Source organism: Rhinatrema bivittatum, chromosome 6 (assembly GCF_901001135.1).
Source record: "Rhinatrema bivittatum chromosome 6, aRhiBiv1.1, whole genome shotgun sequence".
In the NCBI taxonomy this organism is placed as follows: domain Eukaryota; kingdom Metazoa; phylum Chordata; class Amphibia; order Gymnophiona; family Rhinatrematidae; genus Rhinatrema; species Rhinatrema bivittatum.
Genome location: NC_042620.1, coordinates 348,889,126 through 348,903,219, shown reverse-complemented (window position 1 = coordinate 348,903,219; position 14,094 = coordinate 348,889,126). Strand labels below are relative to the sequence as shown.

The 14,094-nt window shown below is 46.3% G+C and overlaps 1 protein-coding gene across 6 annotated transcripts in view; it reads right to left on the bottom strand.

Annotated features, from left to right (window-relative positions):
• Positions 1-4,328: 4,328 nt before the first annotated feature.
• LOC115094584 (collagen alpha-2(IV) chain-like) overlaps positions 4,329-14,094 on the bottom strand; it is an 89,042-nt gene continuing 79,276 nt past the window's right edge. For 3 of the 6 annotated variants that reach the window (XM_029607793.1, XM_029607792.1, XM_029607794.1), the window contains one exon: positions 4,329-6,100. The gene's annotated coding sequence lies outside the window, so the exon portion shown is untranslated. The remainder of the gene's footprint in view (positions 6,101-14,094) is intronic. The other 3 variants (XM_029607795.1, XM_029607798.1, XM_029607796.1) reach the window with 2 other exon arrangements.

The following is a 14,094-nucleotide window of genomic DNA, read 5'->3' as shown; positions in this document are numbered from 1 at the left end:
GGGGCAATGGTTGCTGAATCTCATGTTTAGCAGATCAGCCAATGCAGCTGGAACTTTGGTTGGGAGGGAACCAAGAGTCAGAGCATTGGTCGGCACAGGGACTTGTTACTGACAAGAGAAGAAGCCCTGCTGCAATCCCAAGAAGATAAGAGGGGTTCTCCTGGTATTGTGGCTAACATAGCTAACATAGCGATATGTGACACTAATACAGCTCCTAAGGCACATGACCCAGAACTTTTCGAACCACGGTCCGAATGGGAGAACACAACTCTATGGGAATGCCGCCGAAGCGGGTACTTACTATCCGACGTGGATCGCCGCAAGACGAGCCGGTGAAGACTGTTGACTCCGTCGGTCTCTGGAGTCCTCGAGGGGAAGGCCGGGGACGTAAACGTCCATCTCACACTGAAACCCGGTATGGTGGCACAGGTACAGAGGAGACAGGCCAGGCGTGATTGGCGCTTAGACTGCTAAGTGTAACAGATGGCCACAGTCCCACACCACTTGACGGTGGGGCACGCCAGGAACAGGGGAGCCCTAACATAGAAACATAGAAACATAGAAATGACGGCAGAAGAAGACCAAATGGCCCATCCAGTCTGCCCAGCAAGCTTCTCATGTTCCCTTCCCTCGTCGCAGCGGCTCGATGTGTCGTGACGCCAATGCAGAAGCCGTCGGACCTGGATCCGGAAGTTCTGGATCACCAAGGACTGCCAAAACTGTAGGAACAGTGCTGATGGCAGTGGTGATGTTGCTCTGCCCGAGCGTTGTCCAGCCTGGTGAAGGATGGCACCGACGTGCTGGATGGCGTCAGCGGCGGACGATCACGATGTCGGCGATGATGGGTGCCACGGTGCTCGGCCCGGTCTTTCCCCAGCGCCGAGATGGAAGCCCTCGTCGTCCTGGAAGGCAATCGATGACGAACTGTCAGCACGCCTGCTCTGCTCCTGACACAATGGAGTGTCTTAAGCTAATACGGGGCTTAAAAAAGAACCCAAAGCGTGGAGCAATGTGAGGAGGCGAGGGTATTATGTGGCGGTGCTATGTCGGTATTGACGATATTGAAGGCAACCTAAGGGGCTTCGAGGATATCATCAAAATGGGTATGAAAAATTGTCGATGACTGGCCAGGAGAATGATGACAGTGACGGGCACTGACAGCACTGGCATAGGTATCTTTGAAACGATGTGGAATCGAATAATCGAAAAACATTGCCGTTATTGAAAAAGATACTGGCATCGACTGAGTCGAAGTCGAATCGATAGGGCGTCAAGGACACCGAAGGAAAACGTAGGTGTCGAGGGCATCGATGCATGGAGGCGGGCATTTATGCCTTTTGTGGCATGGCCACGGGCATCAACTATAGGGCCACAGGCGTTGACGGTATCGATTTGGACAGACTCAGATTTCCAAGTGTACATGGTATCGGTGCCCCAGACATGTGTGTCGGTGGCATCGATATGGGCACGTATGGAATCGATGGCATGGATCTCCCAGTCGATGAATTCCATCCCGGCATCAACGCCAGTCCTGGAATCGGCATGGGCATCGATGCCAGCCATAAGGCTGGCATTGGCATCGACGCCCATCCACGGAATCGAGCCGGCATGGATACCCACCGATGGGACCCACCTGGGCATCGAATTTCACCGATGGGAGCAGCCTGGCATCGACTGCCCTCGATGGATGCATTCTAACATAGATGCCCATGGATGAAACACCTGGGCATCGGTGTCCATCGATGCAAAAGGACCTGGCACCGATGCCATCGACGGACAAGCCATCCGGCACCGATGTCCATCGATGGGGACCATCCGGCACCGATGTCCACCGATGGGGACCATCCAGCATCGATGCCCACCGACGAAATCGATGTGGCACCGATGCCCGCCGATGGAAAAGGGCTGGACATCAGTGGGGAGGATGGGGCATCGATGGCATCCCCAAAAAGGGGGGTGGCATCGATGAAGTGACCCTGGGATCGTTAAAAAGTGTCTCGGGCAACGGTGGCGGCGACCCGAGTATGCATGGCAGTGACTAACAGCGTGTGCGTCAATGGCATGCATCCGGGTAGGGACGGCACCGAGGAAGCCCAAGGAAAAAAACAGTGCGTAGGAGGAAAAAAGCCTGGTAACACTGAAAAGCAAAAAACATGGATAAAGGCATCAGGGCACCGTGGGGGGAGGGGCGCTGATGACATATAAAAGCCCAGGGCGGTTTAGGAGGGTACCGGTGTAGCGATAGGGTATCGACTGCGTGAGGGTACCAGGGAACGAAGGACTTGAAGCTACAGAGGTCCTAAAGTTAAGGAAAAAATCCCTACCCCACTAGCATAAGCAAGCAGAGTGTCACAGAGATACTCGCAAGCTGTTTAAAGCTAACTGAAAAATGGGGGAAGGGAAGGCTTCAGTCAGTTAACAGCCTTAAGATAGTGACAGGAACCGACCGAAAAAATAAGAATTAGTACTCACCGAGCGTCGTAAAAACGTACGCGGAGGGAGACCTGTGCAGGGAAAAGTGTTTTTTGAAGTGAAAAGTTAAGTGTTTCCATGAGGTAATTAGTTAAAAAATCCTCACAGAGCTCCAACCGCTATGCTGACTGCAGAGCGGAAAAAAGAAGACTGAGGGAGACATCTGTGGCTCACAGGGATAATTGCAGGCTGGGCATGCTCAGTGCACCCAGTGTGCCAGTGTCAGTCAAAGCTTGTTGAAACTTTGACAGAAAAGTTTTCCGTACAGGGCTCCATCCTGATGATGTCACCCATTTGTGAGGACTACCATCCTGCTTGTCCTGTGAGAAAAAGTAGTTTCAAACCCATCTGCCCCTGCTGTAATAGTGATGTCCAGAAATGCTATCGTGCGGGGATTGATGCAAAAATTAAACTGAATATGTTCACTGACAGAATTGAGCCAATCCAAAAAACAGTAAAATTGGATATCTGTCCCAGTCCAGATAAGTAGAACATCGTCAATATAACGACGCCAGACATAAATGAACTGGGACCAATCTGAAGGGTAGACAGACTGACACTCAAAATGGTCCATGAATAAACAGGCCAGACTGGGGGCCATAGTGGCCCCCATAGCTGTGCCCTTAATTTGCTGAAAACAGACATTCTGAAACGGAAAAAAATTATTCGTGAGAGCTATTTCTGCCAACTGAGTCAAAAATGTAGTAGACACACGATGGGGACATGTAGTAGACACACGGTGGTGACTTCCCTTCGATTCTTGGTCTCAGAGAGCAAAGGTGGATTTTTACGCTTAAGACTGTGGTCCCCCAGGGCCTTAACAAGGAAATCGAGTGGCACTTGTTTTATTAGGGATGTATCCATCGAGACCCGCTGAATTTGGACAGCTCTCGCGAGAGCTGCCACGTTCGCGCCTTTTTTCCATGTTTAAATGGCTAACATCTGTGAGAGCCTGCGCGCTCCGGATTGTACTTTAGAGGTATGTAAAGCTGTTATACGGATGTCACCATTGTAGCCTATGTCACCATAGTTTTTGATACTATTTTGTTTTTACACTCTAGATTCTGAATATACCGATGGTCCCCCCCGACGCAGCCTAGCGAAACACGGGACCGTGTCGGGGGACCGGTTTAAAATTCTGTTTTCTGAATTCATGGAGCTGCCTGTATGAATATTCTTATGCCTGATATTTGACACTATAATAAAAATACACCAAAGAATTTAATGGTGGTTGAACACTCATCCTGCACCAGTGTATTGTGTGACTTGCTTACGTGCAAGGTTTTGCTTCTTCTCGTTTTGGTAATTGAAATCTCCCATTATTATTGCACTGCCAAATTGGTTTGCTTCCCTGATTTTTCTTAGCATTTCATCATCTGTCTGACCATTTTGTCCAGGTGGACGGTAGTATACTCCTATCACTATACTCTTACCCAACACACATAGGATTTCTACCCATATAAATTCTACTGAGCATTTAATCTCTTGTATGATCTTTATCTTGTTGGACTCTATACCCTCCCGGACATAAAGTGCCACACTCCCACCAACTTGATCCTCCCTATCATTGCGATATAATTTGTAACCTGATATAGCACTGTCCCATTAGTTATCCTCCTTCCACCAAGTCTCTGTGATGCCAATTATGTCAATCTTATTTGCTGCTATACACTCTTAACTCTCCCATCTTACTTCTTAGACTTCTGGCATTGGCATACAGACATTTCAAAGTGTGTTTTTTGTTTAACAACCTGCTTTTCAGTTGTTTGGGATAATTCGGAAATCATTAGCTTTGGTGATTTTTTACATATAGGCATATGTACTATGTTTGCTTTTTTTTTTTTTTAATTATCTTTTTTATTGAATTTTTAACATACAGATACATTTCACAGTGTTTAAGAATTAAACAAAGAAATCAGTTATACAATTATCTTATCACTTTCTGTGAATATTATCTTGAAATAACAATCATAGGATAAAGAGAGTACGGAAAGGATCTTAACACTCTAGAAGCAGATTATTCATAGAATTAAAAAAAACAAGTAAATGTCAACGTTCACCCTTAATATTTGCATCTATTTACTAGCACAATAGAGATTCTTAGGAGTGGGTATCCAAATATGCTCTTAACTGAGTGGTTTGAGTAAAAACAAATTTATTCCCTTGATTTATAATAATACAGCAACATGGAAATCTCAATAATAATTTAAATCCTTTCTTTTGAGCTTCTCCCCTCATTAGTAAAAATTCTTTTCTCCTGATTTGTGTTTCCCGTGATATATCTGGAAAGATTCTTATACTCTGTCCGTAAAAATTCTCCTTCTGGTGTTTAAAATATATTCTCAGTAATGAATCTCTTTCAGCTAGAAAAGAAAATTGTATAATGAGGGTAGCTCTTGTATTAATATTTGTTTCAAATGATTTTTCTAATAAATCAGACAAATTTAACTCTGATTGATTATCCTGCTTTAGACTTTCTATTCCCTGGTTTTGCAGTGTATAATAAATTCTTGCAATTGCTGGTAAGGCTTCATTAGAATACTTCAGAACATTAACCAAGTAACTTTTAAACAAGTCTAATGGAGATAATAAATGACTTTTAGGAAAATTCAATATCCTTAAGTTATTTCTCCTAACCTGATTTTCTATTACTTCCAATCTATCGGAATGAATTTTCTCAGACTTGATTAATTTTAATTGGATATTATCTAACTCCTTCACTTTAGCCTGCATAGATTTTACAGAGTCTTCTACTTTATCTATCTTAGATTACAAAGCCATATTCTTATTAAGTACTTCTTGCATCATATTAGCTATTTTATTTATAGATCTTTGCATCGAAACCAGCATAATACCAATTTCTTCAAGGGTAAAATTCTTAGGTGTAATTATAGAAATCCCAGTTAAGGAATCATCATGAATACCACCACCTCCTCCCTCCCTTGGAACCTGAGTGGGTGTAAATTGTCCAGATGAAATATCAATTTGATCTTTAGAACCCTCTTTTGGGCTCTCCGAGGAACAGATTGAAGTATCTGCTACTCTCTGATCTTGAGTTGATGTAAAATCCAACTTAAGTTTGGGTTCTTCTCCAAAGGGGGTCTCAGCTCTAATCCCAACTGGTGGTTCTGGTGTCGCTGGTGCACCTGGGGTTAATGATGTTTCATGTGTCTGGAGGAACAATCCCTGCTCTTGGTTTGATCCTCCTGCGACTTCTCCTCGTGGTGTATCTATTGGGGTTCTCGCAAAACACTCCTCTATTTTGGGTTGATTATCCACCACAGGCGTGGAGGATGAATCTCTCAGCTTCGCCTTTCTCTTTGTATGTGGCATTACAAAGATAAGGTTCAGCCTAACCCAATATTTTAGAAAAATAGTATAAAGACAAATGTCTTACCGAGGGTCCTTTTGCAGTTGACAAATATGAAGCTCTTTATTTCCTTCCCGTAGTCTTGTGGCTGCAGAATAGTTAATCCAGTCCTTCTTGCCAACGCCAATCTCGCCAAGCAAAGCTGCGCGCCCCTTAGTTGCATGCGGCTTTGGCGGCGCGCCGGCGGCTGCGGTGTGCCGGTAGGGCGCCGATCTTGTAGGCATCTCGTCCGGCTCCACCCCCGACGTCCGGGTCACGCTGGAACAAGAGGAAATCAGCTGAAGAAATTCTCCGGCAAGCAAAACCGGGGAGCGAGATCAGGCTGCAGCCACTATGTTTGCTTTTAATGGAACCTCTCTGTTGGGATGCCCTAACTCTCCTGTTTCATTAGTAGGCCCAGCAGCGTTAAGAATTGATGGGCTGAGGCTGTTTTCTTTGTGCGCAGAGATATAGCGAGTTTGGAGTGTGTCTGAGCGGTCAATGGGCAAGAAAGCTTTTGTGACAGTGGTATCCAACTCTGCTCCGATGAAATGCAGGAGGGGAGATGCAATCAGATGGGATTTTTTGTAGTTGATGAGAAATCCCAAGGAGTGAAGCAGATTTACAGTGAGACTGAGAGCTTCAAGAGCTCCTTGCTTCGATTTGCTCTTGATGAGCCAGTCGTCCAAGTAAGGAAAGGTGTGTATGTGTTTCTTGCATAGATGGGCCACAGCCAGCATTAGGCACTTTGTAAATACCCGGGGTGCCGAGGTAAGTCTGAAAGGCAGTACCCGGTACTGAAAGTGTTGATGTCCCACTAGGACAACTGGTTGAAAAGTGAAGAACTAGACCTCCCATTGGTAAATTTAGATTTGGATTTGTGGAAGGGCTGCTGTTCTCTGGAATTCCTTTAAAACCCAGATGCTTGGCCTGTTTGTGGAGGAGGCTGAGGTCTGGATGCTTTAGGCTATCTGGGATGTCCTCTCTGAGATGGCCTAGTTGTTCGTACCCGAGGTGCAGGTGGGTAGTACCTACGTGAGCGATAAAAGGGTTGCAGTCAGCCAGTCTGTCCTGGACTTTGGGTCTGAGGTTTTTAACCAGGTCCACCTCCTGGCACTGATTCATGTTGCTGACATTCTGGAAGCGGTCTTGAAGGAATCGTATGCCGCACAGACTTTGTGCTTTCCAGCTTCAAGGCCTTTGTGTAAAATGGCATCAAGAGCAGCCTGATGCTGTTGAGGAAGTGTATCAGCCACCTCTTGAACCTGTTTCCAGAGGTTCCTCTGGTACTGCATCATATATAGTTGATATGCAGCAATTCTTGACAGCAGCGAGTCCTGAAACATTTTACATCCTAAAATGTCCATGAACTTCTGATCCTTGCCAGGAGGTGTGGATGAATGAGGACCAAGTCGTCTTAATTTTTTTGTGCTGATTCCACAACCACTGACTGGCGTGGCAGTTGTGGTTTCTGGAACACGGGAATGTGTTGAACTAGATAAGTGGCATCAGTTCTTCTGTTCACTGGAGGAACAGTGCAGGGATGATCCCAAAGTCGATGCTGCAGATCTACCAGTACTTCATGTACTGAAATAGCCACAACTTCTTTTGGAGCATCAACAAATTGAAGTACCTCCAAAGTTGGTGTCTTCTATCCTCTTCTGTAACTAGATCGAAGGGCATAGTTTCTGACATTTCTCTCACAAAATTTGCAAAGGAAAGGTCTTCTGGTGGAGACTTCCTCCTTTCCTTTGGAGGAGAGGGATCTGACAATATATCTTCTGTAGAAGAGTCAGTGTCCACATCTTCCCATGTATCTGAGAAGGTCCCTGGTCGAGATCCTGGACGAGGCAGGAAAGCTGGTGTTGGAGGACGTATAGGCACTGATGGGTCTGTCGATGGATGTTTCAATGGCATCGATGGATATCTTGGGCGTCTCGGTCCCGAGAGCCCGGATGGACCTGGCCTCGATTAAGGCATTGGTGATAGTGGGCTAGAATCCGTGCCTTCTTCATCCGGTGACCCGGGAATCGGTATTGGGTCCTTTGGAGGCTGCATCGGTTGGATTGGCATCGGTAGGTACCGGTTGCATCGGTAGGGCACCGATTAGTGTATCCAGCCTGGTAAACAATGGCGCGAACATAGATGGCTCCGGTGGCGGTGCCGATATGGGGGCCAGCACCAGTGGCTGTAGTTCACAGAGGGCATCAATGACTGCCTGGCGGATAAAACCATCCAGTTCCTCCCTGAGAGCTGATGAGGACAGAGCAGATACAGGGGGTGGCAAGCTAGGCTGAACTGGCTCCTCCACAGGTCCCTGTGGGAGCACAGTACATCGGTGGGGATCACTTGGGATGTTCTGGTGTAGAGGGCGTACTCTGCTCCTCTATCCGTGTCCTCTTCGCAAGTGGTTCAATGGCCATCGAAGCCACTGTGACATCAGTGCCGGCACTGGGCATGGATTCCCATCGGTGTTGGTGTTTTTCACGGTGCTCGGCCCGGTCTTTCCCCAGCGCTGAGGTAGATTTTGTCGATTACTTCAATGGAGTCGGTGACGGGCGGTCACCACTGCCTCCATGTTCCCAGCAGGTTTTTATGATCACTTTTTTCGCCCGTGACAATTGTGTAGATATCGACCGAATCAACTGAAGTTTAAACAGGGTTTCCATCTTTTCTAGGCAAGCCCACCTAACTTTTGGTGTCATTTCGGCACATTTAGGACAAGTAGCAGAGCAGAGGCATAGGACACAAACGGCATGAGGGTCGGTTATCGACATAGTGCAAGGGCACTCCAGGCACTTCCTAAAACCTGTTGCCATAATAGCAAAGGTTGAGGCCCAAAAACTGTTAATGGCCTGCGGACACCGAGAAACGGTGAGAGCGGTATCGACCACAAAAATGATTCTTTTACTCACCGAATCGAAGAAAAATATATATAGTTGGGAGACCCCTATGAGGAGATATTTTTCCGAGGAATTTTTAATATTTTTTCCGGGAGGAATCACACAGAGCTCCTAACCACGAGGCAACGTGCAGCGCAGAAAAAAAAAAAAGAGACTGAAGGGAGACCCCTGTGGCTCGAGGGATCATGGCATGCTCAGTGTGCCAGTCAAAAGTTTCTAGAAACTATGACAGAAAGTTCTGTGATAGGGCTCTGTCTAGTGACATCACCCATGAGAGGACTATAATCCTGGGATAAAGGTTGTTGCACTGATGTCACTACTACTTTCTTGTAAAAAGTTATGGAACTATTGTGAAAGTAATTACCAAAAAGAATTGCATAGTTCACACTGACTGCCTGTGTGCTTTAGAGAAGCCCTTTCTGCAGCATTAATTGTAAGTGATTTAAGACAAGCCTCTACCACCTTTACACAGGAAAATAACACTTTCTTTCAAAGTGGCAGGGTAAGCATCATGTCCTGCAGTTGTTAAGGCTTAGTGATGTTCAAATTGATTCAGGTCTGGGCTTTGCCTAGAGCCTTTAAGAATATTGTGTCTTACTAAAGCCCCCTCGCTGTTGCTCTTACTTTGTACAAAAGATTATGCAGAAAAGGTGACTCTAGCCCAAGCCCATGGCTTTGGCAGTCTGGATAAGGTTTGCCACTAAGATGTGGTTATGATTTGCATCATCCATCTTTCCCTTGTCACAAGCCTCCCATTACAAGCAGGATGCTTTGCTGTAGAGAGGATAATAGGAATGTGAGTTACAGGAAAATTGGTTCTTACCTGCTAATTTTTGTTCTTGTAGTACCACAGATCAGTTCAGACTCCTGGGTTTTGCCTCCCCTCCAGCCAATGGAGACAGACGTTTTGACCAATTCTGCCCTATAACCAGAGGTGCCACCTACAGTCCCTGTCAGTATTAATCTGTATCAAAACAGAATGGCTCAAAATCAAATTAACTATATACAAATAACACCTTTCCTGAATTGGCTCACTAATCCCAAGTGGGAACAGAACCCGTTGAACACTGAACAAATTTGATTTACAGACCCAAAATAAACAAAAATGAATGAGCAGACTCACCGTTACCTGTAAGCATAAAGCGAGCAGGACTCTCTGGACTGATCTGTGGTACTACAGGAACGAAAATTAGCAGGTAAGAACCAATTTTCCTTTCCCTGTACGTACCCGGATCAGTCCAGACTGCTGGGATGTTCCAGAGCTTTCTTACTTGCAGGTCAATACAGTAAAGTGGGGCCGCTGTTACCCCGCTCCTAACCCGCTTTGTACCCACTTTCCGGCCGCGTTAGCCCTTCCTGCGATACACAATCCCCTTTAACCAATTCTTACCGCCTCTTTAAATCACCGGGTAACCCCTTCCGCCCGCGGCATGTATATTAGATGTAAACGATCAAATTAGCTATTCCCTCCCATACAGTAACGCGCGCCCCGACTATCGCTATTTTGCCCTGCCGTTTTGCTGCGCGTTTAACCTGTTAACTTACCGCCTACCCTTACCCCTGCGTTAGAGGCAGGGGTAAGGGTAGGCGGCAAACTTTCCCCCAAAAGGAAACCTCTAAAAACCTAAAATCCCCTCCTCCCCTAGCGACTCGACATTACTTTTTGTTGCTTTCAGCTACTTCCCTTCTCTGCCGCCCTCCGGAGGGTGCAGCCGGCGGCGAAAGCAGCAAAAGCGGCTTGCAGCATTCCTCCCCCCCCCCCAGGTCCCGGTTCTCCTGGCTCGGCCCTCATCAAATTGTGAAGTCAGGTGAGAGCCCACTGTTCTGTGCTTTTTCAGCCCCTTCCCTTCTCTGCCGCCCTCCGGAGGGGGGAGCCGGTGGCAAAAGCGGCTTGCAGCGTTCCCCCCCCCCCCCCCCCGGCAGGTCCCGGTTCTCCTGGCTCTGCCCTCAGCAAATTTTGAAGTTAGGTGAGAGCCGACTGTTCTGTGCCCTCTCCAGTCACGGCGCGAGCGGAGCGAAGCGTACTTTCATTGGCCTGAGCGCTTGTCAATTTGGGCGCTCCAGCCAATGAAAGGACATAGACGGGCGTGCGTATAGGCGCTGTATTAAGCGCCTATACAGTAAAATGGGTTGCACGGGCCTAACGCTTCACAGACGCGGCTTGCATTTGCAAGCAATTTAAATAGAGTATCGAGTGGTATGTGTTCAGAACTGTGCGTGCGGCAAATGAGGGTGCGCCCGGCACTGCCGCACTCTTTCTAACGCGGCCTTACTGTATCAACCCGTTGGGGTGGGAGCCAGAGAGGAACACACCTTCTCCAAACTCCCCTGAACCCAGGGCCTGGTCATCCAGTCTAATGCCTCGCAAAGGTGTGTAAAGACTTCCAAGTAGCCGCCCTGCAAATCTCTTGCGGCGAAACTTGGCACTCCGCCCAAGATGCTGCCTGCGAATGGGTAGAATGGGCATGAAGCCCAACCGGTAGGGGTCTACCACGCAGCTAATAGCTGAACTTATAGCCCCCTTCAGCCAGCGGGCTAGTGTAGGCTTAAGATGCCATATTACCTCTTTTTGGACCACTCCACAGCACAAAAAGATGGTCAGACATACAGAAACTGTTCGTAACTTCCAGATAACGCAGTAAGGCCCTGCGAACATCTAGCTTCTTTAAGTCTCTAGAAAGGGGATCCGACCGGTCCACTTCTGGAAAGTCAGGAGCTCCACGGATTGATTCAAATGAAGAGAGGAAACCACCTATGGAAGAAAAGAAGGAACATCTGGAGACTCCAGAATCAGAAATTCTTAAGAAAGGCTCTCTGCAGGATAACGTCTGAAGCTCTGACACCCTACGAGCAGATGAAATAGCCACCAGAAAAATCACCTTTAACGTTAGATCTTTCAACGTCGCCCTTTTTAGAGGCTCAAAGGGTGCAGTACACAGAGCTGTGAGAACCAAGTTTAGACTCCAGGAAGGATAATGGTGTCTGACCAGGGGATTTAAGTGCTTTGCTTCCCGAAAAAAATGAGCCACATCTGGATGAGCAGCTATTGCTAGCCCCTGTATTGTACCGCATATACAACTGAGAGCTGCTACCTGCACTCTTAGGGAGCTACACGATAAACCCTTCAATAGTCCAGCTTGTAGGAAACAAAATATCCGACACAGACACCTGGGTAGGAACTACCTCGCGTTCCATGCACCAAGATTCAAAGACTCTCCACACCCGGACAGGGAAGTGGACGGTTTACGTGATCTCAAAAGTGTAGCCACTACTTGGGGAGCATTGAGAAGGAGAGAGAGACGTCCCCAATTACCCCTGACATCTGTGGTAATTGCCTCTTGCTTGGAACCTCAGAGGAACGCCGACGAACCCGAGAGAGAGAGGCGGGACTTGGTGACATCGTCCGGCGCCTGCTGCATAAATTTGAACGGCAGGCGCGGGACAATTTAGGGAGCGTTGAGAAGGAGAGAGAGACGTCCCCAATTACCCTGACATCTGTGGTAATTGCCTCTTGCTTGGAACCTCGGAGGAACGCCGACAAACCCGAGAGAGAGAGGCGGGACTTGGTGACATCATCTGGCGCCTGCTGCATAAATTTGAAAGGCAGGCGGCGCACTGCCACTGCCGGCGCGCTGCCTAAGCCGCACACGGCTTTGTCCGGCTTAGTCCAGAGAGGCAGGACTTCAGAGTCAATAGAGGTAAGAAATTTGTGAAGTTTTACTATCTATTCAACCCCAGGCTACATGGGAAGAGAAAAGTGAAAAGCTTCCCTATTTCACCCATACCAGTGAGTGGCCCAATGGACAATCACGTTTTTAGACGGATTGGATCACCAAATGAGGACGCTATAGGGGACCAGTTTTCTGCTTCCCTAAGTCCTGGTGAAGGACCATCACTTCCTCCACAACCACAGGCATCATTACTTCGGGACTTTTTGACTTTAGAAGCAGATACCTCCCCAACAAGGAGTATTGGTTCTGCTTCAGGAGAAATTAAGTAATGTTCTAATAAATATGGATCAAGGGCAAGTTATAAAAGAATCTAATAGGCCACAACAATGGCCTAGTGATCCTCCTGATAACATATCCCTGAAAGATATATGGAATTTGATGTCTATTGTAAATAATGTCTCACAAATGAATGTGTCCTTGACTACCATTGTGAATTCAAATAAAGCTAAGATAGAGGAACAAACAAAGGAGGTAGTTAGCTTAAAAGAAGATGTGGGAAAAATAACATCTAAGATTAAATTACTGGAAAATACTGAATCTGCTCATATTAGAGATAGTTTATCTATCCATAGAGAGATAGAAAATTTAGAGAATATAATCAGGTATAAAAACTTGCGATTAACTTTCCTTTAACAAGACTTGTGTCACCCTGGGAAATGTTTAAGAAATATTTGAAGGAGGTACTACTCCCTGTGGTGTTAAAAATATTTTTCAAGTAAAACTGGTGAGAAAGTTGAAGAAAGTGCAGAAACGTCAAGTATTGGAGTTTCGACTTTTCTTGAAGAATCGATAGATATAATACATAAAAGGGCCACCTTATTTGTTTCTATGCAGTTGGAGGTAGACAAGGACAAGGTGTTTAAGGATTTCCTAAAACATAAAGATCTGAATTTCTGTGGCCAGAAAATCTTAATGTTCCCAGATGTCTCGCAAGTTATGCAGGCAAAAAGGAAACATTTTCTTTCCCTGAAGGCAAAATTGCTTGCCCTTGGTGCAAGCTTCTTTCTGAAATATCCTAGTATTTGTTTAGTAACCTATCAGGGAAAGAAATATAGTTTCTCTGACCCTTTACATTTGGAGACATTTATATTGGATAAAAATGTAGCAGGAAGAAGTAGTGATGATCAAATAGAAACCTAATTCTCTCTCTCCAGATTATTTGATGTTAATTTGTCTTTGATATATGTTTAGACTCCCCCATGTTATGGATTCAGTAATTAAGATGGAAATTATTATGGTAATTTATTATTTGGTAATGAGATTGCATCCGTCTTACTTCTCGATTTTGTTTAAAGATTTTTAAATGAAAATTGAATAAAGATAAAATTAAAAAAAAAAAGTGTAGCCACTACCACGTCAGAATAACTTTTGCTCTTCAGACGCTGCCTCTCAAAAGCCATGCCACTAGACAAAAGTGAGCCGCCTCTTCTAAACAGTCGGGTCAGGAAATCCCGAAACCGCAGGGGCCCTGCCATCGTTAGATTGATCAGATCCGCAAATCATGGACGTCTTGGCCACTCTGGAGCTACACCTTCGCCGGGTGGAGTTCTATTCGCCTGAGCACTGAGCAGAGGCCAAGGCGGAAACACGTACAGCGGGATGTTTGTCGTCCAGGAAAGACCAGGGCATCTACTCCCTC